The 23,378-nt window shown below is 38.7% G+C and overlaps 1 protein-coding gene across 5 annotated transcripts in view; it reads left to right on the plus strand.

Moving 5' to 3' along the window:
- macf1a (microtubule actin crosslinking factor 1a) overlaps positions 1-23,378 on the plus strand; it is a 189,597-nt gene that overhangs the window by 19,027 nt on the left and 147,192 nt on the right. The window lies entirely within an intron of this gene.

Genomic DNA, 23,378 nt, shown 5'->3' on the forward strand with positions numbered 1-23,378 from the left:
CGACTGCAGTGGGCTCTGAGCCACCTTGGCCGGGATCGTCATTCACAGCCGTACAGATTTCTTTAAACCCTTTGCACCATTCAGATTAACTGTGGCTAGCCATTCACAAGAAATTTTATCACAATCCAAGTTGCGCCCATCTGACGCCCATCGTATAAACTATGATGTTGATAAGTGTCTTGGAACTTTCCTAAATTAAGCCAGTCATGGGTCATTGGGTTGAACAGTTTAGGAAATGTGTGACATCCTTTAGGCAACTGCCAAGTAAAAGTCGAACTTCTGTGCTCAAAACTACTGATTATGTCTACTGATTAATAGTTTATATTAGGGTCACCTAAAAAAGTATTTAAATAGTGATGTTTGTGCAGACGGTTTCTTTTGTAAATAGGCGTGGCGTTACTTTTACATCCTGTTTGTTTGTTTGTTTTCTTTGGGAGTGGTGGTGATCTTTGAACATGCTATTCGCAGTCATAATAGTGTCTAGGCCTATTTGTTTCAGGCTTTAATATCCCAGGTTCAGGTGTGGACCCTAAGGCATGACAAGCTTTTCCATAGACCGTGTGACACGCTGTGTGAGGAGCATGTCATTCACTCTTTAGATGGTGGAAGGCCAAAAATGGACGGGAGTACAGGGGATGAGGTGGGCTCTTGGCTCTTGGTTGTTAGAGTTAAGCTCGTCATGAGGTTTTTATTCAGGTCTATTAATGATGTATTTTAGGAAGTAGATTTGCAGGCAGTGATCTGCGCACGCATTGATCTGATTTGTTCAAATTGAGGTTTGCGTGCCTCTTTATGTGTTATTTATACAAGTGGCTAATTCTGTCTCAGTGGCTACAGATGTGGATCCAACCCACAACCGTTAGTTCACATGAACATGAGTAAGTAAGTTTGAAAAATGTTGTTTTTACTGGTTTGGTCAAACTAGCTTTTTCTCCTTTTGTCCACTTCCCATGTCCACTGCTTTTGGTGTGTGATTGGCTAGAACACATTATTGCACTGCCACATCATTCATGCAACTTATATAAAGCATTCAAACATATAATTGTAGTGCATAATACATGAAACCACACTGAATTGTGAAGTTTTTTTAATGCCGGGCTCATTAAAGCGTTTTTTAGTCATTTGACATAAAGCAAAGTCAGTGTAATGTTCTTGTGTATTATGTTACCAATACTGCTACTATTACGTCTATTAATAACATAAAGTACTGTTCGTACCCTTAATCGGTCTTGCCTGAGGCAGTTTAATGTGCTGTGGCTGTAAACAGGAACTTGTTTCAGCGCCATTTGACTAGAAATGTTGTGAAAAATGACCATTTTATTTTTATATAACTGAATAATTTATAAATGAAAGAAGGTAAAGTGCACTGAAAGTGAAGAGCCGGTTTGTGTGCGTCTGCAGGAGAGACCCGAGAAAGCGAGAGCGTGTCGGAATTACATTCCTGAAATAGCCGGGAGATTTCAGGGAGGAGTCAGGAAAGAGGAAGTAACACAACATGCAGCGAGACTTGATTCAAAAAGCAGGAAATGCGAGAACAGAAAGCTGGCCTCACTCAATACACACAGACGCACAATGCTGCTTTGAGGTCGTGTCATGTTTCCCCAACCGACAATAAAGTCAGTGAAACAAGCAGCTCACAGGCAGGGTAGCTCCGCCCAGAGCTGAATTTTCCATCACATACCCAGCTGATGTAAACTGCATTGGCTGTCTGTGGCATGCCCTGCGCAGGATAGAACTGTTTAATGGAGCCTGGCCAAGTGCGCTGTTCCTCCTCATCATTCTGCCCCACTTTCAGCTCTGACCTTTTCATTGCTGATGCTGTAGAGCCGCGAGCATCGCTCCACTTCTCCCACACTGTGACACAGCAGACATGTCCAAGTTTATGGACCAAAAGTATTTTATTTAGTCAGTAAATGCCTTTAGGTGCTTTAAACTGCACTAGAAATAATACAGAGTGTGATTGATCATAAAGTACGGTTTCGTTATGTAACTTTTGTTTCATAGGGGCTTGTTAATGAAGTGAGCTGTTGGGGATAAAACAGGAATACAGATACGGATATTTTTTAAAGATTATAGTATGCATAATTTTTAGCTCAAGCCTTTTTGATGGTATAAAATGAATTTATGATAAAGTAGCGGCACAAATAAGATGCATTATGTTGTAAGAATAGGAAACACAAAGGTCCAAGCGATATGATGTTATCGCGATACCTTGGTGTCAATTCGATTTCTAAACAAAATTGGTAAATAATTTGTTATTGTCACAAATATAATGTTCTGTTTTCAAGAATTTAGCATGTGCCACCTGCAGGATTTTAAAGGAACTACAACATATTACGACCTCAAATGCAAGCATATACTGTATAAATTAAAAATGTATTTTTAAAAAAAATCCGATTTGGAGTCAGTGTGTGGTACGAACGGATTATGATACGTAACTGAATAGATTCTGTTTTTTTTCCTATACCCATCTTTGTCATCTTCTGGTATCGGGTATTTTGACTTTGCATTGACTTTACCTCAGGTCAGTTTATGTGAATTTGCAAATCTTAGAGCTGGTGAGTGGAGTAAAGTTGGAATAAACCATTAGGAAAAATAGAGGATCTTGCTTTTGCATTCAAGGCCCACAAGAACTGTCAAGTTGCAAAGATTATGCACTATTAGGCATTTTCCACACATGCATAAAAATCATGTCCTTTTTTTTTTTTTTTTTTTACTTTTCAGCTCCACATCATCTCAGTTTTATTTCACTCCACCATTTGCGATGAGATATTTGGCCAGAGTAACATCTGGCATCTCAGCATAGTGCCCAAGATGTTTACTCCAGCTGTATAAACCGCAATATAATTAGCGTAACAGTTCAATAAAAGAGTCTAATGCTGTCCCAGTTTCATTTTCTGTAGGAGTGTGTTTTTTTCCCCCTTCAACTCGCGAGCCTTGTGTAATCGTGCTAATAGCCGTCACACAGAATCTTGGGTCATTCGGGACGTCGGTTTATTTGGCTTTAAATGCTTGTCAATATGCAGAAGCATGTTGGCACAGCCTGTTTTGGTTGCGTCACAGGATCGTGTCTGAACACGTCGGTGGCGGCGTGCGCCTCATCGTGCCGCCTGAACTCGGTAGTGTTTCACCGCGGATCAGAGAGATTAGAACGAATGGGTCGCGGCCACGTGGCGCTTTGATTTGCTTTAGGGGAAGAGTTGTATCCTCCTCCCCATAGGCTGTAAATCAAGAGAATGTACGACTTGTATATGGATTACATATCCATATATACAGTATATGATATAAGATTACGCTTTAGGGTCAGGTTTTGTTACCATTAGCATTGTAGACACTAATGATTATGGGTTAAGATGAGATTTTTAAGAGGCGTGTACAGGCATGTGTTTACATGGGTGCGAATGCGTTTGCCCTGTCAAATTTAAAGTGAGGGTATTTGCCATGGTAAATCATGCATGACACACCTGTGATGTTCATGTAGACGACACACCTGGATCTTTTGTCATCACAGAGTGGATCTAGTGTCTGGGAGATTACAGGGGGAAGTGCAGTTGTGCTTGTGAGCCGTTTGTTATGCTAGAACAGCATTCTCTCTTTCTTTCTATTCAGCACATAAAGCTGCATTCACACTAAGCATTTTTTTTCCTACAGAAAAATGACTTGCTCGTTGTGGCTGACACAGTATGCAGACTGTAACCATAACAACGCTCTTACTACTGCAGCCTTCTGTTTCTGCTGGCTAATTATCTATGCTAGTTAATCTTTTTAGATTAATAAGATCGAGTTCTCAGTATTAGGGCTAACTCCAACAAGGAGGAGGTTTTGTGTGTGGAGGGATTAAAATATCTTCAGTTTTACATACTGTTAATCTTAATCAAGCACTAACAAGACACATTTTTCTATCATCTAGCTGTCTAGCATGTATGTTGTTGTCATCTTTTTTTTTGTTTTTTTTTGTGCTTCGCCCCCGAGCTGCGTCTTGATTGGTCAGGTGATAAAATCGCTTGAAATTTCTTGGCAGTTTTCTGGAAATTGGCACACTGAGAGAGGTGTGCTTGTTTGGGCCTCAGGATAGGGCAGGGCAGAAGGTAAAATGTCCTGGAATGAGTCATTTTACCTCATGAAATAATGAAAAGATGCCCTATATACTACTTACAGAAAAATAGGAACATTTTTACATTACTATTGACTGTATACACAAAGTTGTGAAAAAGTATTTGCCCCCCTTATGATTCTTCTTCTTTTTTTTTTTGCGTAGTTGTCACACTTAAATTATTCAGATTTTAATATTGCACAAAGAAAACCTAAGTAAATACAATGTGCTTCCTCCCTTCCTAAATTGTAATGAATTGTCAAAGCTGAGTTAAATTTACTTGCCACTCTCAAGCCTGATTGCTGCCAGACCTGTTGAATCAAAAAAACACTTAAATAGAATCTGACAAATGCTAAAAAATCTAAGTAAGCAACACAATCTAAAGAAATTTAAGAACTCTATATACAACATATAAACAGAATCTATTAATATACATACATACATGTGTGTCTAAGTGCTATGTGTGATGGTTGCCTTGGGGATCCTGCGTAGCTCAGGAACGTCCTCCGAAATTAACGTGACATACTCATATGTCCAAAAATGGTGGAAAGTTTTGAGGAGGATGCATCTTTATCACCGCACAGAGACCGATATGCACGTCAAGACAGTTGGCGGGAGATAAAGTACAGTATTATCTTATATATCTAAGCTGGAATCGTACTGGAATCCTCTGATAACACACGTAGTATATAGGCAAGTATGTGAACATATACACTCATGATGGTCCCGGATGACCATTTAAATGCAGGGTTAAAAAAAAAAAGCACAATTCAGGCTAGGGATGCACGATCAAACGGAATTATTTTTTTTCGCGATCTCTATCCATACATAAATGCAATCTCGTTTTTAAATGACGGCGCTTCACTTTAGTGTATTTTCCTGCATTCGGATCATGCTGCTTTTACATGTTATTGATCACACTCACACAATAACAAAACACTATTATCAGAATCATCAGAGATAGAATAAGCTTTATTCTTTATTATTTCAGAAGCACAAGGCGAGCTTGATTCTTTATTACTTTACCAATCAAGAATAAATCTCGATCACTTCTCTTCGTTCCCTCATTGACTGTGTTCCGCTATTACTCACGTGACGTGTAACAAGCAGGCAGACCTAATCAATCTGAGTCAGTTAGTACTTGATGGATTAGAAAAATAAAACTGCATGTTATGATAGGAAAACTTTCTGTTTCTTCCGTTACAGGCATTAAAAAACGATAACGATATCAATATTAGAATTCATATATGCTCAGTGGTACGCGCACAACCTCTCGCGGGCGAGCCTTTTTCTGAACACAGCATGCTCATGGGGGCGGGGAATATCCTTTTTATTTATTATTATTATTCTTTAAAAAATGCAAGAAAAGATGCCTGGCATTTCTTATTACTTACAAACTTATCCAATCATTCAGTTCATTGTTTTTAGCAGGAATTAAGCGTGGTGTGTGCATCTGATCTGCTCTGTATCTGGACAGGCTACATCTTATGCAAGCTAAATTGCAAGACCATCAGACCCCCTTACTGCGGGGGGAGGTGGGGGGTTTGGGGGGTGTTGGCTTTCTCTATTTACTCACATTTTGTCTCACCCCTGTCATTACCTCTCCTCTTGTTTAATAGTGTGACTACGCCGACCTCCGAATTCCGCCTCCGTTCCCTTCATGCAGAACACAGAAATGAAAGCGCAGGCTTCCCGCCTTGAATAGGGTGTGTGAAAGGGGCAACAGGGCATCCGAGCATATAATTCGAATCAACCATTACATTAGGACCTTAAACAATTAAATATATAAAGCTTTTCCTCAAGCCGTCAAAGTGCTCTAATCAAATACAGCTCATTCTGGTATTGTCTAAAAATGGCACTTGTTTTTCGATTGGACTGAATTTGTGTCTGACTTACTAAGATTGATTGTCGCGGGCCAGCCGGAGAATGTTTGAGCCCCCTCCTTCACCTTTTGACCCTTTATATAGCACTGTTGGCAAGCTGCACGCTGCCGGGTCCCAGGGGGCTTCAGTGACTTTCAGGGTTTTTGTGTGTGTGCACTTGTGTATGCATACGTGTGGATACGTGGTGAGTTCAATATTCCAAAGTCCAATATTGATCACTTATCTTTAGAGAGACCTCCAATATTTGTTTTTACCTCTGTCCAGATTTTCCTGAATCATTTTTTTTTTTAATGTGCAATCAGTCACTGTTCCAATATTTTTAAATGAAAAAAAAAGCTTGTCACAGATTTCAGCTTCCTTTTTGCAATTGCAGTGGGAGCCCACACATTGAGTGGAGAGTCGTAGCTAAACCCTCTTGTTTGCTGTGGTTTTGTTCAGTAACTCTCTTTAAGCCAAGCTCAAATAACCCTTACCTGATACTGTAAGCTACTATACAGTCTAATGAATACAAAAAATAACTTAATCACTGTTTACATGCAATTTTTCTTTTTACCATGTCAGACTAATCGTTCCCATGCTATACATTTGTATAGATGTACATATTGATGTTTGAAGAGAGAAGCTTTTTCAGGTCCTTTTTCCAATCTTTATCTATCCAGTTTCCAGGATTTATCTCAAACCCACTCTTAAATATATAGTTATGTGTGTGTGTGTGTGTGTATATATGTGTGTGTGTATATATGTGTGTATGCGTGTGTGTATGCGTGTGTGTATGCGTGTGTGTATGCGTGTGTGTATGCGTGTGTGTATGCGTGTGTGTGTGCGCGTGCGTGCGTGCGTGTGCGTGCGTGCGTGTGCGTGCGTGCGCGTGTGTATGCGTGTGTATATATATATATAATATTGATCATTGTATTTATTCCCATATCAGTCATATACTGTATATCTATATAACTTATGAGTTACACACATGTACATATTAACACACACGTGTGTGTGTGTCTGTGTGTGTGTGTATATATATATATATATATATATATATATATATATTGCTTACTGTCTAAGCTTTCAGGCTTTTATTGTTGTTTCAAAAAATTTCAATAATTGAATAACATTTCCAGTATAACATAGCAGTAATTTAAAATGAGTCAGGGTCAGAAAAAACTGCCTTTTTCATTCCATACCCAACGGTCACTGGATGTTTTGGACATGACACTAGATTTAGCTGCAGTTTGTGCTGTGGCTGTGTTACCTTAGATGACTCAGGCTGCTGGTTTGCACTTCCAGGCGTGTTTAGTACATCTTGTTACAAGACTTTGCTCCAGTAAAGTGCAGACCATGAAGCGCTCCAGCCTCACTCCACATCCTAGCACTCCTACATGGCCTATTATCACACACATGTGCACATCAATAGAGAGAGTGGGGGAGCAACAAACGCGGGGAAGGAAAAAAAAGACTCGGAGGAGAGGGGGAGGAGATGCAGAAAGCAGTGGTGTAGTGAATGAATCAAAGTCGTCTTGCTCTTGGTGCTGCAGCAAATTTCAACGAGGAACAGGGGTGGAATCAGGGGTTGTCATTGTCACACCTTTAATACAGGAGCAGAGGTAGTGACAGGGCCAACATGGGACCCAGAACTTGGGTCTGATGTATTGAGATGTGCGATCTGTTCGGTTTAAACACTTGCTTCCCCCCTACCCACTCTCCTGCTGGCCAGCATTCACATTGTTTATGCACTCTGTTCTCTTGCATATTTACACTCTCGGATACAGCATGCCCCTGGTTGGTTTGTGAGCTGCCATTAAACACAAGAAAAGAAAAAAACAAGAAAGTTAACTTTCACATCATGCCTAATATTATTAATATTCCGAAAAAATTGTCGAGAGCCATCCTCTCACATGCCTTCCTATGTAGGTCAGAGGATGAGATTTCAGAGGAGCGTAAACATCGTCTACTTCGGGTTCTCGGGTACTATTGTTTTCATATCTGATTTGATTTTTGCCGTTCCTGAGGAACGATTGTGTTCACATTGATCAAAATAAACCAGACTTTGGGGACAAGTGTTCTCGGGAAATGGGGCCTTAATGTGAAAACGGCCTTAATTAGTGCTGAATCTGCAGTGCATCAATAACAATGAACTGAAGGATCAGCTGAGATTGAGACCCATCAGCAGGGCTAGGATTTTATTTTTGGATCACGTTAAAATATTTAAGTGTTTTAAAGTGCAACAGATGGCACTGGGTTCATTGTAGCATCAGGAGATGCATTAAATAAAATAAAAAAAAATTTTTTGATTTGCCTATAAGAATTTGGTTTAGTCTGGGATTAATTAGACAGGTTTTGTTAGGTGGTTTTGCTACGTAAAACTTGCACATCATTTTGTAAAAGAAATTTAAAAAAAATGTGCCGTGCTGTTTCAAAAATTGCATGACTAACTTCTGTTACTCTGGACAAACCGCTTTCATGGAACATGGACGACCACTAACAGACTAACTACACCGCTGCTAACACACACATTTTATAGTTGTAAACTTTTTATATATATATATATATATTTTTTTTTTTTTTTTTTTTTGTATAGTCCCGGCCAAAACATGCAATTGGTGCTAAAAAGTGTCTCACCTACAGTTGGTGAAAAAGTAAATTTTTTTAGATAGGATCATATAAACACAATTTTTCACAATACCTAATGCTTCTTATCCCCTGATGCATGCTTTTTTGTTTGTAAATATGCATACACAGTTATATTTTTAACTGATAAAAAAAAAACACATTTGCTAAATACAATTTCATTTCACATGCTCTTTTATGTAGCGTCCGTAACTTTTTTGAATTCAAATCTTTCAATGATCTTAACTGTCAGTCAAATGAAACTTGGACAATTTAGATTTCACATGTAAAGACATAAACCTGAAAAAGTGTTTTATTCTAAAATGTTAAATTATTAAGATTTTGCAGCATGAATTTGACAATGGTTACGGACACTACAGATTCTTTTAAGCTTTTAACAAAATGCTTTAATTTAAGCAATGATCTCTCTACAGGTCATATGCTTTTAGAAGCTTGGACGGATTTTAGTGTCAATACTCATAAAGAAATATTAATAATTTGCATTTTAAATTATTATCGTTTGAAGTGAGACAGTATAACGCAGGAAAATGGTGTTTTTGGGGCATATATGAAATAGTTTTTCCAAAATGGCTGAAGTAAGCAACTTGAAATTTTTAGGGAATCACGATTGGTCACTTCGATGTTGCATAAACTTCAGAAGTAGCTTCTTTGGCAAACAATTTTTTTGTATTATATGTATAACATAAAAACAATAAAATCAGCACCAGTACTGTGTTTTAGCCATCTGTAAATCCTGTATCATTTACCCTTCTTTTCTTCTCTATTCTCTAAATATTTATCTATATTTTAGGTTGTGACTTTTGTAAAGGTTTTGTAAATTTTTAGCCTAAATGTTAATGTCGTATAAGCATTTCTCTGCATATTATACTGTGTATGGTCTATATGTCACAAATAAAATTACAAATTTTGATTTTACATTATAGCAAACAGTTGCTAAACTAATGGCACTGCAGTCCAAATTTTCTGTCAGACTGAAGTGTTTATTTGAGCTCAGGTTCCTCTCTAGGCATAAAAAAGCTGGGGTCTCTAAACCATAGATAAACGTTCATCAGTGGCCCCTGAGAGGCCTGTGTGTCTTCAGAACAGTGTTTATAGAACGAAGCCCATCTTATAAATAATTACTTTAAACCTGCTCCTGTTTGCCCCGAGGTGAAGGAGAGACAAAGACGTAGGGTCACGGAGGAGGTTAAGAGGAACATGAGAGAGAGAGTGAGACAGGCTGAAAGACAGGTGTTTCTTTTTAAAATAATAAGTCGAAACAAAGATTGTGGAGCAGGAGCCTGACTGTGAGGGGACGTGTCTGGCGGGGCGGGGCGGGGCAGGGCGGGGCTTAGGGTGGATAGCAATTTAATACAGTTCTTTTTTCTCTCAGCTGCTTTCACAGTTGTCCTGTGTGCACTTGTGTTCAAGGGTGTGTCTGTTCAAGTGCACACTTGGAACAGGACTCAATGAAAGCAGAGACATGCTCACAGGAGGGCGCATAGACACTGACTGTAGGGTTCTGAGCTGGCAGTTTGAATGACAGCTGCTCCTGAGGCTGAATATGATACTGTGTGATTGAGTGAAATGGAATTTTCGGGCAGGATCGTAGTTAAAATTATGCTGATGTGCAATAAGATGCAAGACTCGGAGTGATGTCATATGGATGCCTTTGACACTTTTAGGAGTTTGAAAGGGACAGCGTTTTGGTGTAGCGGTTAGCACTGTCGCCTTACACCTCCAGGGTCGGGGTTCGACTCCCGCCTCGGGTCTTTGTTCATTGAAGTTGCATGTCCTCAGGTTTGGTGGGTGTTCTTTGGGTGCTCGGGCCAAAGACATGCAGTCCGTCCCGAATTGCCCTTAGTGTGTGAATAAAGTCCCTATGTCTTCTAGGATAGGATCCAGGCCCCCTTGCGACCCTGTACAGGATCACCGGTATAGACTATGAGTGGGTAAGTGAGTGTATATACAGTAGAATCGGCTCATAATTTGTACACAAGGAGAACAGTAACTATGTACGTTCACAGATAGGATATGGATATGGAATTTCTAGGATATGGATATATATATATAAGGAATGAGAATGAGGTTAGATACATTTTGAATGTTTGCGTGTACTGTATGTGTTGGTATGAAATGAACGTGTTAATACGCACACACATTGGTTTCTTATATTTTCAGTAGCTACTGTAATTGAAATGAATCTACATCCATATTCATGCATAAACTGACCTGTGGTACCCAAGTACTTACTGGCGATTGTGGCTATAGGAGGTAATTAGTGTGGGTCTCTAGTATGTAGTATATACACAATATATTAGGGATGGAAATCACCAGGGGCAACACTATACAATATCGCGATACCTACGATCTGAACAGCGATTCTATAACAATCTTGATTTTTTTTACATTTTATAATTTTTTTTAGAAGAAGAGAATGAACAATGGCAACTTCCCCATTTCAATCAGTGAGACGATGGATGTCATTGACTGAGCATGTGTACTGTGTGCCTGTTGCATTCAAAATGACCCTTAAAACATAATATTTAGGACATGCAACAGTCATGGCAAATACGAAGGACATAAGCCTAACCACTTCATACTGTGACAAAAACAAAATAAAATCCATTGCTGAATAAAGTCAGACATGTAAAGACATTAATTTCCCATTTATATTTCATACTGACGTTACATTTCAGTCACATATTAATGTGACTTCAAGCTTTGTCCCGTTACTTATCACACACAGCTGCGGAACCCAATGAGTGACAGAAAACCATGACAAAGCAGGTGTGTGTGTACATGACTCTTATGCATTCTCTTAAACAGCTGCCCCTCCAGTGTCTCCATCTGGAATGTGCCACTGTCATGACACTATGTGAGAGTGGAGACATATCCCCGTCTCCTTGTAGGATTTCTCCTGCCTAAGGGGTTTTATTACATGTCTAGGGCCGCACTGTGCTTTTGGTGTGTCCTGACCTCCTGGGCGTTGGTTCCCTCTCCTGCTGTGTGTGGAAATGGGTCAGCTTTCCCTCAGGGACTCGCTGGCATTTCTGACATTTGTTTGAAACCTTCGCTTTGAACAGGTGCCTTTTTTTTTTTTTTGCGCTGAAGAAACTCTAGGCTGTGTTTTTTGTATTAGATGTATTGGATCACTCAAGGTGGTTGAGAAGGTTTCAACATTTTGGCTGTTTCTCCGCATTGTTATATTACTGCTCTTCTCATCGTTTCCTTATATACCCCACTGCAAGCCTTTCACCATTCTTTTTATTTATTTTTTTACTGGAGCAAGGAAGGACGAATCACTAGCGTGGGCACCCAGGAAAGATTTTCTATTCAGACACTGACATTTTATCTGCCGTTGTCTGGCTGATAACCAGAAATAGAAAAACAAACTCATGAATTTTTATGAATAGTCGAGACTTTTTGGGAACTGCTATTTGAGTACCATCATTATACACGGTGTAGTATCTATTAGAGCATGCTGTGTAATAGTTCGTTGCAATTCAAGGTTGGATTTAGCCATTTTAACGCTCTATGAGATGTTTGGTATTGACAGCGCAATGCTGAACTGCTGCTCAATCTTTCAGTCTGTGACTACGTTTCAGGTTTTTTTAGTGTTAAATTTGTACTAAATTGCGACGAGTCGTACCACATTCTGACAAACCCGCAATATCGCTCGGATTTCCCAAAGTCTCAAAATACCACTAGTTAGTGATGGAATTTGGGATACGGGAATGGCCTCCTAGCATGCTTGCATAGCGCTCAGGTACAGTATGTGAAAGTGCTGATAAAATCAAGCTAAATAAAGTCCACATCAAAGCAATCATATACATTAGTTTGCCTGCATAATACATGATAGTCATAGCACGATTCAATGTAAGAAAATAATGCATCAAGATGCTAGGCTAACTCGAAAAACAATTTATCTGCAGCTAAATCATGGCAGTTCTTAGGCTGTTCTTAGGCTGTTCTTAGGCTGTTCTTAGGCTGTTCTTAGACTGTTCTTAGACTGTTCTTAGAGTGTTCTTAGGCAGTTCTTAGGATGTTCGGCATTGTTTGTAGGTGGGTCCAAGGGGGTTTGTAAGTACATTGTAGCAGTTTAAGGCCCATGTGTAGTCAATTTAAAGGTGATGTAAGGTGTGTGATATCACTAAATGGGGCAACCAAGAACCACCAAGAATTTCAACTTGGTGACACTAAAGTGCATACTGTATATTGAAGTGTATTACAGAAGTGTGTGTGGCAGGAGCATATCTTTTGTAGTCACAAATATATAAACTAGGAGTATCCAAATCAGTGTTAACAAAAGTGTTTGAGTGTTTGACAAATCTTGATCATTTCTAGCAAATCGTGAGGTGTAGTAGGTACTCTGTACCAGTTGGAAAATAAATTGACAGTTCTTAGACTATTCATAGGTGATTTACGGTGTTGTGACATCATTAATTTGAGCAGCCAAGAACCACCAGGAATTTAAACTCTCACCATTTTAGATCTCACCATTCAGCATTACAATACATTAACTACCACGTATTAGTTTATTCATGTAGGTTTCCAGGCAACTGAAGCATGGGACTGAGCAGCTTTTACTTGGGCTAGCTGATGGATTTATGATTAGACCACCCCGTGATGCTGAATACTGTGTTTGTGCATGTGTGTGTTTGAGAGTGAGGAGGGTATTATTCCACAGTACACTCAGACACATAACTATTGGCACCCCATTTATATAGAATCTAATTGCAGCGTACAATGATGTTTGCCCTCTAACCTGCGCTCTGCAGAAGGTCATGTTTTGCTTCGCAGGTTCATGATCTGGATCCAGAACATCATGATTTTTTTGCGGCCGCACCAACGCTTACAGATGGTTATGTTATATCTTCTCTCAGATCATTCTCTGGGGGAGGGTAGGGTCCGTTCATATGACATTCTGTACATTGAGCAACGACTTCCCACCCTGGAGATATTGTGTATCCGGCGTTTCTGTGGCAGTTGCATACACTTGAGGCCGAACGACTCTGCTCAAGGGTCCGACAGTGGCATCCCGGTGGGATTGTCCTGTCCCCGTATTGTTCTCCAGAGGGGTTTTAATTCTAACTAATCTGATGTGGAGGATTTGGGACGGGACATGACACGGGAGTTCAAATGGAGTTTCTCAAAATGCAACTGAACAGAAGACCACCCTGTTAGCCCTTCTGTCTGCTCTACCTGTAGATATCAGTTTCTCTCATCTTACTGGAGCCCTGCACCTAAGCATGCGCCCCTCTGTCTGTCTCTATGTGTCTCGGTTTGTCTCTCAGTCTCTGTCTGCCTGTCTTTTTTTTTTGCTTGTCTATCTCTTTCTAGTTGTTGTCTCTTTCTGTCTGTCTATTTTTCTGGGTTTGGGGGTGTTACATGGCACATCTTTATCTTTAGTTTTCAAAGGAACAACAAAGTAACAAAAAAATTCTTCAATTTATTCTCTATGATTATTTATTGTGCATTGTGAGTATATCTTCCAGCGGGCATGCTCTCATACAGTATATCTTCCAGATCACTTAACTCTCTTTTTATATGGTCGATGTGCATTTTTCCCATAACAGCTGTTAATTTATAGTCCACATCTAAAGTCTGCCATTGGCTGCAAATAATAAGTATTTATCTCTCCTGTCTCTGGACTTTCTGCCTTCGGACAACAGCTTATAAATGCTACTGGATACAAGATGTTAAACTGTGATAAATATGTCACGGTGGTGACGTGTGAAATTTTAGACCGAGTTGGTTAGAAAAAATAAAAGGTTCTCTATTTATGATACCCAGCCCCCAGTTAAACTTGCTTCGTGTTCTCATACCATGGCCTTGCCAGTGTGACGGTTATAGAGATTTACAGTATATGGATCTATAGAATGTAATGGAGTACTAAACCTTATAGAGTAAGGCTGTGCCAAATATTATCCTGAAGATATCCTGATAAACTGTTCTAAACAGGTACAAATCCAGATATTAATTTGTCGTGCCAGACATCTGGTTTTTACTTTGATGCAGGTGATGTATGCAGTGGTTATATCTGCTATAGGCCCGTATCTGGCCTAGACCCTATCCCAGGGAACTCTGAGCTCTGGGTACATCCTGGACTAATCCATCACACGGCACCAGCACTACCCACACTCTTACACTCACTTAAATACTATGGGCAAATTGGAAATAAAATTGATGCCTACTTATGCTTACTCTGCATGTCTTTGGACTGTGGAAGGAGACAGAAGTACAAAGAGGAAACCCAAGCATGGGGATGACATCCGAACTTCACACACATATGCCGATCTGAAGCCAGGATTCAAACCCTCAACCTTAGATTCGGGAGGCCACGGTGCTAAACATTGTGCCACTTTACTGGGTTCAGTTATTTTATTTTTAGTGACTTCCTGGTCAGGTTCATGGTTATCTTGGCGGAAAATTGAGCTGACCAAATTTCCAAATGTTCCCTCTGGTATAAACACAAATAATGACTGTGTGCAGAGGAATTAAAAAAATCATGCATACAGTTATATTCCAAAAAAGAAATTGGAAAAATGCTTCCTGCTTAGGCCACACTCACTGGTAGGAATATTTGGAGCACTAATGAGATACACATTGCACTGTGTTACACTGTTAGACGTTTATACTTATAAAAGCCGACTTTATTACAATATAAAAGTTTCGAAACTCATGTAAAGCATCAGATGATCAAAATCACATCTGACACAACTACTCTCAAGTGTAACTCTGACTTCTTGCTTGCTTAATTTGGGTCTATGTGGTTGAATTTCCTAACCTCAGTTTTTATTTTTAGTCTCGCTTTTTTTTTCTTTCCCCTGTCACGATTATTTACTATCTTCTGTTCTGACCCTTCATTGTGGTGCTACTTGTGACCTACATTGTGGTGTGTTTGCATCCTGTCTTTCTCTTCTCTCTTTTGAATCGCTGGGAAGAAATGAGCATTGATGTCCTGTCCTTTCATAACCTCTTCAACATGAAGTCTGTTCCGCAGCCAGTAATTTTTTCCCCCTTTCCTCTCTCTTCTTCTTTCTGCTTCTTTTAGTTTCCCTGCATGACTTTGTTCGGAGCAGACTGTCCCTAGCTCTCTAGATAAATGCCTTATTGTTCAGTAGTGTGTGTTTTCGTGTGCTTCTATTTATGCATCTGTCTTTCACCTCACCACCCAGACCCACTTGTGTTCGGTAGAGCTGGATCATCTGACAGCCTAATCTTGAGATCCTCATAAATTATGTTGCATTTTTTTTTTTGGATCGTGCAAGTACAGTGATATCTTTTTCTAGCTTGTAACAAGAAACAAGTCCAAACTCTAACTGGAAGCATCTGATTTGCTTTTGCTTTTTTTCCCCCTCTGAATGTGTCCGTCTTTGTTGCACTTACAGGTATTTAAGGTTCTCTCAGATCCTGATTTGACTTTGATTTTGCATTTCATTTAGAGCATTAGATGATCTCAATGCATTTAACTCATCTTCTGGCTTACTGCCAGTCTGTTCATAAATCACCTGATTGTGTGTGTGTGTGTGTGTGTGTGTGTGTGTGTGTGTGTGTGTGTGTGTGTGTGTGGTCCCGGTGGAAAGAAGCCAGCTTGTGTTTGTGATGGAACTCTTTGATTACATGCGGATTTGTGGCTCAGCTGATGCACTGTTGCATGAGTGTTTCTCTGCAGTGCTGCAGGCAGCATCAGTAGCAAAGGATGCTGGGAGAGAGGGGTGGTGTGGCGGTGAAAATCTCCCCGCATCAGCACAGCCACACACTGCATGAACAATCTCTGTAATCATTTTGGGTGCCACACCTGAAGTCAAACATTTACTTCCGGTGTGCCTTAATGTTATTTATTTATTTTGTAGAATTTACCGATATACAGTGTAATGAGCTTTTAATCTGGGAGAGGGGCGGGGGTTGGGATGGGGGTCTCAGTCCTGGTTCTGTTTTCTGTGCATGTAGCTAATCTGATTCAGTTAATTTAACTAATAAGAACAAAAAAAATTTAATTCAGTCGCTTGAGTGATTTTTAAAAAAAAAATTAAGTTGGTAGGCAAATAGACAGAATATTTTGCTGTTAAATAGACATATTACACTCATTTAAATGATTATGTAAAGCTGAGGGGGTCAGGGGTTGAGAGCCTATATTTGTGTTTCTTCTGATTTAATGTTGACCTATTATGCAAATGTCAGTTTTAGTAATTTTTAAACATTCAGATGTCTTTCCAGTGTTTGTATGAAAACACGGAAAAAGAATTTCCCTCCATTGTGACCTCAAATAAGAAGAACCTGTCTCGTTGCTCAGCTCTTCTGTTTTTTTGGTGGGGCGGTGGGGCCGTGGCTTATGCCCCCATTTCATTTACATGGAGACCGAAATGGTTTGTTCGAAGGGGAATTTAAACAGAGACTTTCAAAAATTAGTTTTAGAGAAAAAAAAAAGTTTTAGTTTAAAATCATTATATATGGGGTACTTTAGCAGGAGCATTAACACACACACTTTCAAAGCACTCTGAGACTTGTGTTAACTTGGTTAAGAAATATGGGACTTCTTTTCATTCCATTTGGTTTGTTGTGGGTGTTTTCCCCCCTCTGACATATGATGGATTATCATTACTAGGACATTATTGCTCATGTGCTAAAAAAAATACACTGTAGCTAAATCATGCAATTGTGATTCAAGCTATTTTATTTATTGTTTTTTACTTGTTACTGGACTCTTTCTGTTGGTTAGACTTTATCCTTCAGTAGTTTCTGTTTGTCGGTTCTGGCATCAGTAACTAAAACTATTGTTTTTGTACTTTTATGGTAACGATACACGATGAAGTAAAAATGATCTAATAAAGCTAATATATTTTAGTAAGAAAAAGGTAGTATAAATTCACATGTACACACTCAATAGAGAACAATTGACATGACTAAAGAAATTAAATTTAGGGGCAGCTTGGCGGTGCTGGGGCTCGAACCCCCAACCGTCCAATCAGTAACCCAGAGACCTAATCGTTTGAACACACTGCACCACTGCCCTCAGAATAATAACATTTATTTATTACTGTTATCACTGTTATGACACTTTATTATTAGCATGACCACCCACTTAATATTGAGTAGTTCCCCTTTCTGCAACCAAAACAGCGATGCGCTGTTGCATTAACCTTTTTAGCAATTTCATCTACAGTAGCTCCTCTATTGGACTGAACTACACGGCCCAGCCTTCACTTTCCACGTGCATCAATAAGCCGTGGCTGCTCATGACCCTGACCCTTGGTCACTGGTTTTTCTTTCTTGGATTACATTTATTAGGTCCTGAAAACTGCAGCATGGGAACATCTCATAAGGGATGTAGTTTTGGAGATTCTTTGAGCCTGTTTTTAAGCCATTACAAATTGCCCCTCGTCAATGTCATTCAAATCTTTACACTTGCCCATTTTTCCTGCTGTCAACACATTAACTTCAGGAAGGAAATGTTCACTTTCTTGCTTATATATACAGTATATATACAACCTACTTCCAGGTGCCACTGTAAAGAGATATTGTAACATATAGATGGGTGGTCATAACGTTATGGCGTGTCTGTGTTATACAGTACAGTTATTCACATATGTTCTGGTCTTGTGTGTTTTTCTCCTGGTGTAAATTATGTTCCTGTATGTATTTAGTGCACTTACCCAGGAAATGACTTTTTTTCCCCCACAGTGAAGCTCTCAAACTGTGAACTAACAAATTTTTTTTGTTCTTCTCTTCCATGTCACCTTCACTTCTGCTGCTATTCTGGAATATTCTGGCACTGTTTCACAGGTACGGTAATTAATACATTTTCACTCATTTCGCGTTTATGTTTTCCACTTGCACGAATGACTTTCTTACTGGATTTGTTTTTATTAAAATCAAGGTGAAAAGCCGTAGTGTTATCGCTGTTTAAGCTGGGGTTACAGTATTAGCTAGCTTTGCTTTAAGATTACTCTTTTTATTAAGCTTGTTTTGCTTGTATCCCTGGTGGTCGCTATTAATTGTGTCAAGTCCAGTGTTGCCAACTTAGCGACTTTATCGCTATATTTAGTGAGTATTCAGACTCCTCTTGCGACACATTTTTTTAAAAAGCGACTAGCGACAAATCCAGTGACTTTTTCTGGTATTACTGAAGACTTTTGAAGACTTTAATGTGTCCGTATATTTAAATATATTAAAACTCCTGCAAAGTGTCACTTTTGGGTCACGTTAGCCAGTCCCAAGCCCGGATAAAGGAAGAGGGGGTGTGAATTGTGACGTTAATTTAATGTTAAATAAAAGCCTCCGAGTGGCGCAGTGGTAAAGCGCTCGCCCCATCATCCGGAGATCACTGGTTCGAACCCCGGGTGATGCTGTTTTCCTCTCACAGCCGGAGGCACAGAGAGAGCTGATTGGCCGAGCTCTCTCAGGGGGGAGGGAAGAGAGGTACTTGCGCTCCCACATTAATCACGGCTCTACAGCCAATTAGGGGCGTCTGTGAGCTCGCGCACGCGGAAGGCGCGGCTAACGCTTTCCTCCGTTACTCCGCCCCTAACGGTGCGTGAGCGAGCAGTTCGAAAAGATGTGGTCGGCTCGCGTCACGTGGTTCGGAGGAAACACAGAATAGCTTTCGCCCTCCCGACTAAGTGATAGTAGTAGCCTTAATGTGGGAGCCTCCTAGTGACGGGGAGGAATTGGCTACACGACTAGATTGGGGAGAAAATCGGGGAAAAAGAATTGGACAGGACTAAATTTATTAAAAAAAAAAAAAAAAACTAATTCTTTAAAAGAAGAACTAACATTAACTAATTAACACTAGCTTCTATTTTCCTTTTGTATTCTATCTATTTATTTTCCTTTTCTTTATTATACAATTAACAAAAGCAAAACAGGCCTCTAACACCTCTAACTCTAGCTTATTCTATTCTATTATTTTTCTATTCTATCTCATTTAATTTATTAAATAATAATAATAATATTAATAATATGATAAAAAACCCTGCTACATTGTTTTTTATTTTGAGTGCTTTAATTAAAAATAAATAAATAAAATTATTAAGCAGGATATTTGACAGAAAGAAAAGTTCATTTGTATAGTTCTAAATGTATTTCGAATACGTTTTTTGTCATGACATTATGTAAATTCGCGGTGATGTCATTTAGTGATTTCTAGCGACGTTTAGGACATTTATTAGCCAATAGCTACTTTCCTTACAGAGGAGTTGACAACACTGGTGAAGTCACATGATTGTTCTGTTGCGTTCGCTATTATCGGGGTTAGACTTTCTGCGTGATGTGGACGGTACTAGCCAACTTATTTCAGGAAAGATTAACTGGTACACAGCAAATCTATTGTGTGAATGGATAAAAGATTTCAGAGTTTTCATTTAAAGGAAGAAAAAACTTTGACTAAAAAACTTTAGCCCTAATATAAGTTTTCATGTTGTCCTTTAACTTGATTAACAAGCTATGAGGCAGGGATGGATTTATTGTACTGCTGCTTATTGCTGTGATGTACCTGTACTGTACTCCATTATCAGTGTAAATGTAAACCAAATTTCATTATTAAAGCACAGATATGATCACATTTGTCCCCCCAAAAAAAATAATTAACTATTGATGTAGTTAATCTCCTTCTTGGGACAAAAATGGCAGCATTTACCCAGTGTGGCAAAAAACAGCAAGATAGATTAATAGAAAATGAGCTAGCATGTTTTGGAAAAACAATGCAAATATTTTAGCAGATAATTAGTGAATTAGAACCTTGTTTAGAATTCTAGTTCAATTTCTTAAAAATAACTTTAAAAAAAAATTACATTGGAGATAAATGCTAGCTGTATTTCCTAATAATTCCTGCTTTAAAAAAAAGCTGTTGAACATGGTGTGCCTGAGGTAATGTTCCTGGTGATGTTAGAAATTCCTACTGAAAGTGACACACACACACACACGAACACACACACACACTAAACAATTGACATGACTGAGGAAATCAATTTTACATATTTTTACATAATGTTTTGTAGTTATTTGATGTTGAGGTGAGAAGATGTTAGCAGATTAGCATTTACCGGATTCTGCAACTAACAATAAAAAGATAATGAGTGAGGGATGTCAACATTTGGCTGCTTACTTGTTATTGCTTGTTTTGTGTTTTTTTAGCACTCAACTGTGACTCGTAATGGAGAAATATTTCAGTTATATCTCAATTTTTATGAGATACAAATTCAGAAAGAAAAAAATTTCGCCGTTAAAAAAAAAAGAAAAAAGAACAAACTTTTTCCTGAATACCAGATAAGTTTTTTAACTGATTATTATTATTATTATTTTTTTTTTATTTTTTTTTACCATTGTGGATTGCACAATGGTGAAGTATTCTCGCACCTTCAGGGTCATGGGCTCGATTTCTGCCTCGGGTCTATGTGTAGAGTTTGCATGTTCTCCCCGTTAGTTTTCGGTACTCCGATTTCTTTTCACAGTCAGATTAGGTTAATTGGCTTTTTCTTGCTCCCAAAGTTTCCTGGGATCAGCTCCAGGACCCCTGGTGCAGGTTAAGCGGTATAGAAGATGGATAAAAAAATTTTTCCTTTATTGGCACCATACACTTTAATTCTCCCAAAAAATTAAAAACCTTAATGTTAAGATAAAAGTATAATAACAAAAAATTTATTGAAAATTTTAAATAAATAACTATAAATCCTTTAGGCAACATTAAATTTTTTAATCACATTTTTAACATTTAATTATCCATTTTCAGTGATACTGAAGGAACGTTTATGTTTACGTGACAAAATAAAAAAAAAAATTCTTGGCTCATTTAGATGTTCAGTCTCTCTTTAGCTATATTTAAATCTGATTCTTGGAATTGTCAGTAGGAGCTGGCGGCTTTTGTCTGCTTTTCTTTTGTGTTCTGAGTGTAAGAGTGCAGTCAGGGAGTCCTAAGGACCTAAAAAGATGTTCTTCACTACCACTGCCGAGTGCTGAACCATTAGTCTTAGCAACAGATTGCCATGAATAACAATATAAGAGCCTCATGACTGAATTAAACTGGTAATATGGTTTAGTATCCTGTTAGGAAGATCAATATCTAGCTGTCTCTAGCACCTCCGGCTTTGTCCCAGAGGACACGCTGGCCAGCATGACTACACCACAGGCTCACTCTTCTTCCTGGCTTATTTGTGTGCTCTTCTCAAAAACAGCACTCCTTTCAATCCTCTTGGTGATCACTGCTAATTCCAGCTTGTTACCCAAGAACTGTGAGCAGTTTGTGTTCTCGTGGGAAACGTGTTTTTGTGTGACGTGTTTTCATAAGACAACCAAATCTGTGGATGTTAGAAGCTTTGAGGACATGAGCTTTGAGATGTTAGTGTTTAAGTTTTGTCATTGTATGAGGTATCAAACTGAACCTCCAGTATGTTAAATTATTACCTAATCCACGTAAAATGTAACAGCATAGCTTTTCTTCACTGGTGTTCGAGTCAAACCAGGACTGCGGATTGTGCAGAATAACTGAACAGTTACCTATTCTTATGAGAGTTACTTTTATTTTTCTATTTAATCCCCAGCTAAACTAATGCACATATCCCCCAGTGTTTCAATACAACAAAAAACAGTATGCCATGATCACATAGCCAGCTTCAAGTCTAAAATGCTGGCCTCCCAGGAACTCCTTTAATGGCCCAAACATGGGTAAAAATGGCATAATATGCAAAAGCTGAGCAAATTTGTGCAAATGATCGTGTCGTCAATATAAACACTTCAGCATGTAACAGCATAACGAGCGTACAGATAAATAATACTGAAAAATTCTAGTCAGATGATTTCATGCCATAAAGTGAAAGAGCAGATGATAGCTGGGGGTTGGGAAGTAGGCATGGCTGTCTTGATATAGCACTGACTTAAAATGATTAGATTAGATGCTGCAGTGTAAGGGTGCGAATCTCTAGAGATCTCATGATATGATTCGATTTTGATTAAGGGCAATACAATACAAAATCAATACTTAATGTATCTCATAGAAAATTTTTTAATTTGATCTTTTTATGGTATGGCCACTCACTGATTATTAAACACAGTATTAAAATATTCGTCTATTATGAAAATGAATGCCTTAGAGCTAACAGAAGAAATGTCACTCATTTATATAATATTTACATGTTGAAAAGGAAAAAAAATATATACATTTGAATTTTCTATTTTTAGTCATCTAGCAGATGATTATTGAAATATGGTTTGAGCCATTAATGTTGGAACCGGACTCTGGAGAAAAAGTGTAGAATTTATGGCATACATCATTTTATACTTTTAATGATTCTGCCACTAGGTGGATCTGTTGAATTTTCAAACCTGATTGGTCAGACGATGTATATTCATTTTTACTACCAGCAGCTTTAACAGTAATTCTGGCAGGTTTATATTAATGTGCTGGCTGTCCTGCAATTCTATAATAACAGCTTATAAGTGACAAAGATTTGTGTGCATAGAAAAACCTGTAAATGTTAACGTGGTGAGGGAAGTGTTTATTACACGTTTATAGAAGGAGTCTACTGTGTCAGCACTTTGTAACAGACTTACTCTTTGTAACAGGGACTTACTTTCTTTGCAGATGTTCCGGAACACTAAATGTAACCATGAACAGGCAGAAGGTGTTTTATGTCATTCTTTAATCATTGAAATTGTAATTATACCTAAACATGCATCACATCACCCTGTCGATGATTTATGTTCCTGTAACTGTCTCGCCATGTTTTACTGTCACATAAATCCTGTGTAGTTAGTGAATAAACAGCCATTTGGGCTTCATCATAAATGAGACGGAGATG

This window comes from Clarias gariepinus, chromosome 3 (genome assembly GCF_024256425.1).
Source record: "Clarias gariepinus isolate MV-2021 ecotype Netherlands chromosome 3, CGAR_prim_01v2, whole genome shotgun sequence".
In the NCBI taxonomy this organism is placed as follows: domain Eukaryota; kingdom Metazoa; phylum Chordata; class Actinopteri; order Siluriformes; family Clariidae; genus Clarias; species Clarias gariepinus.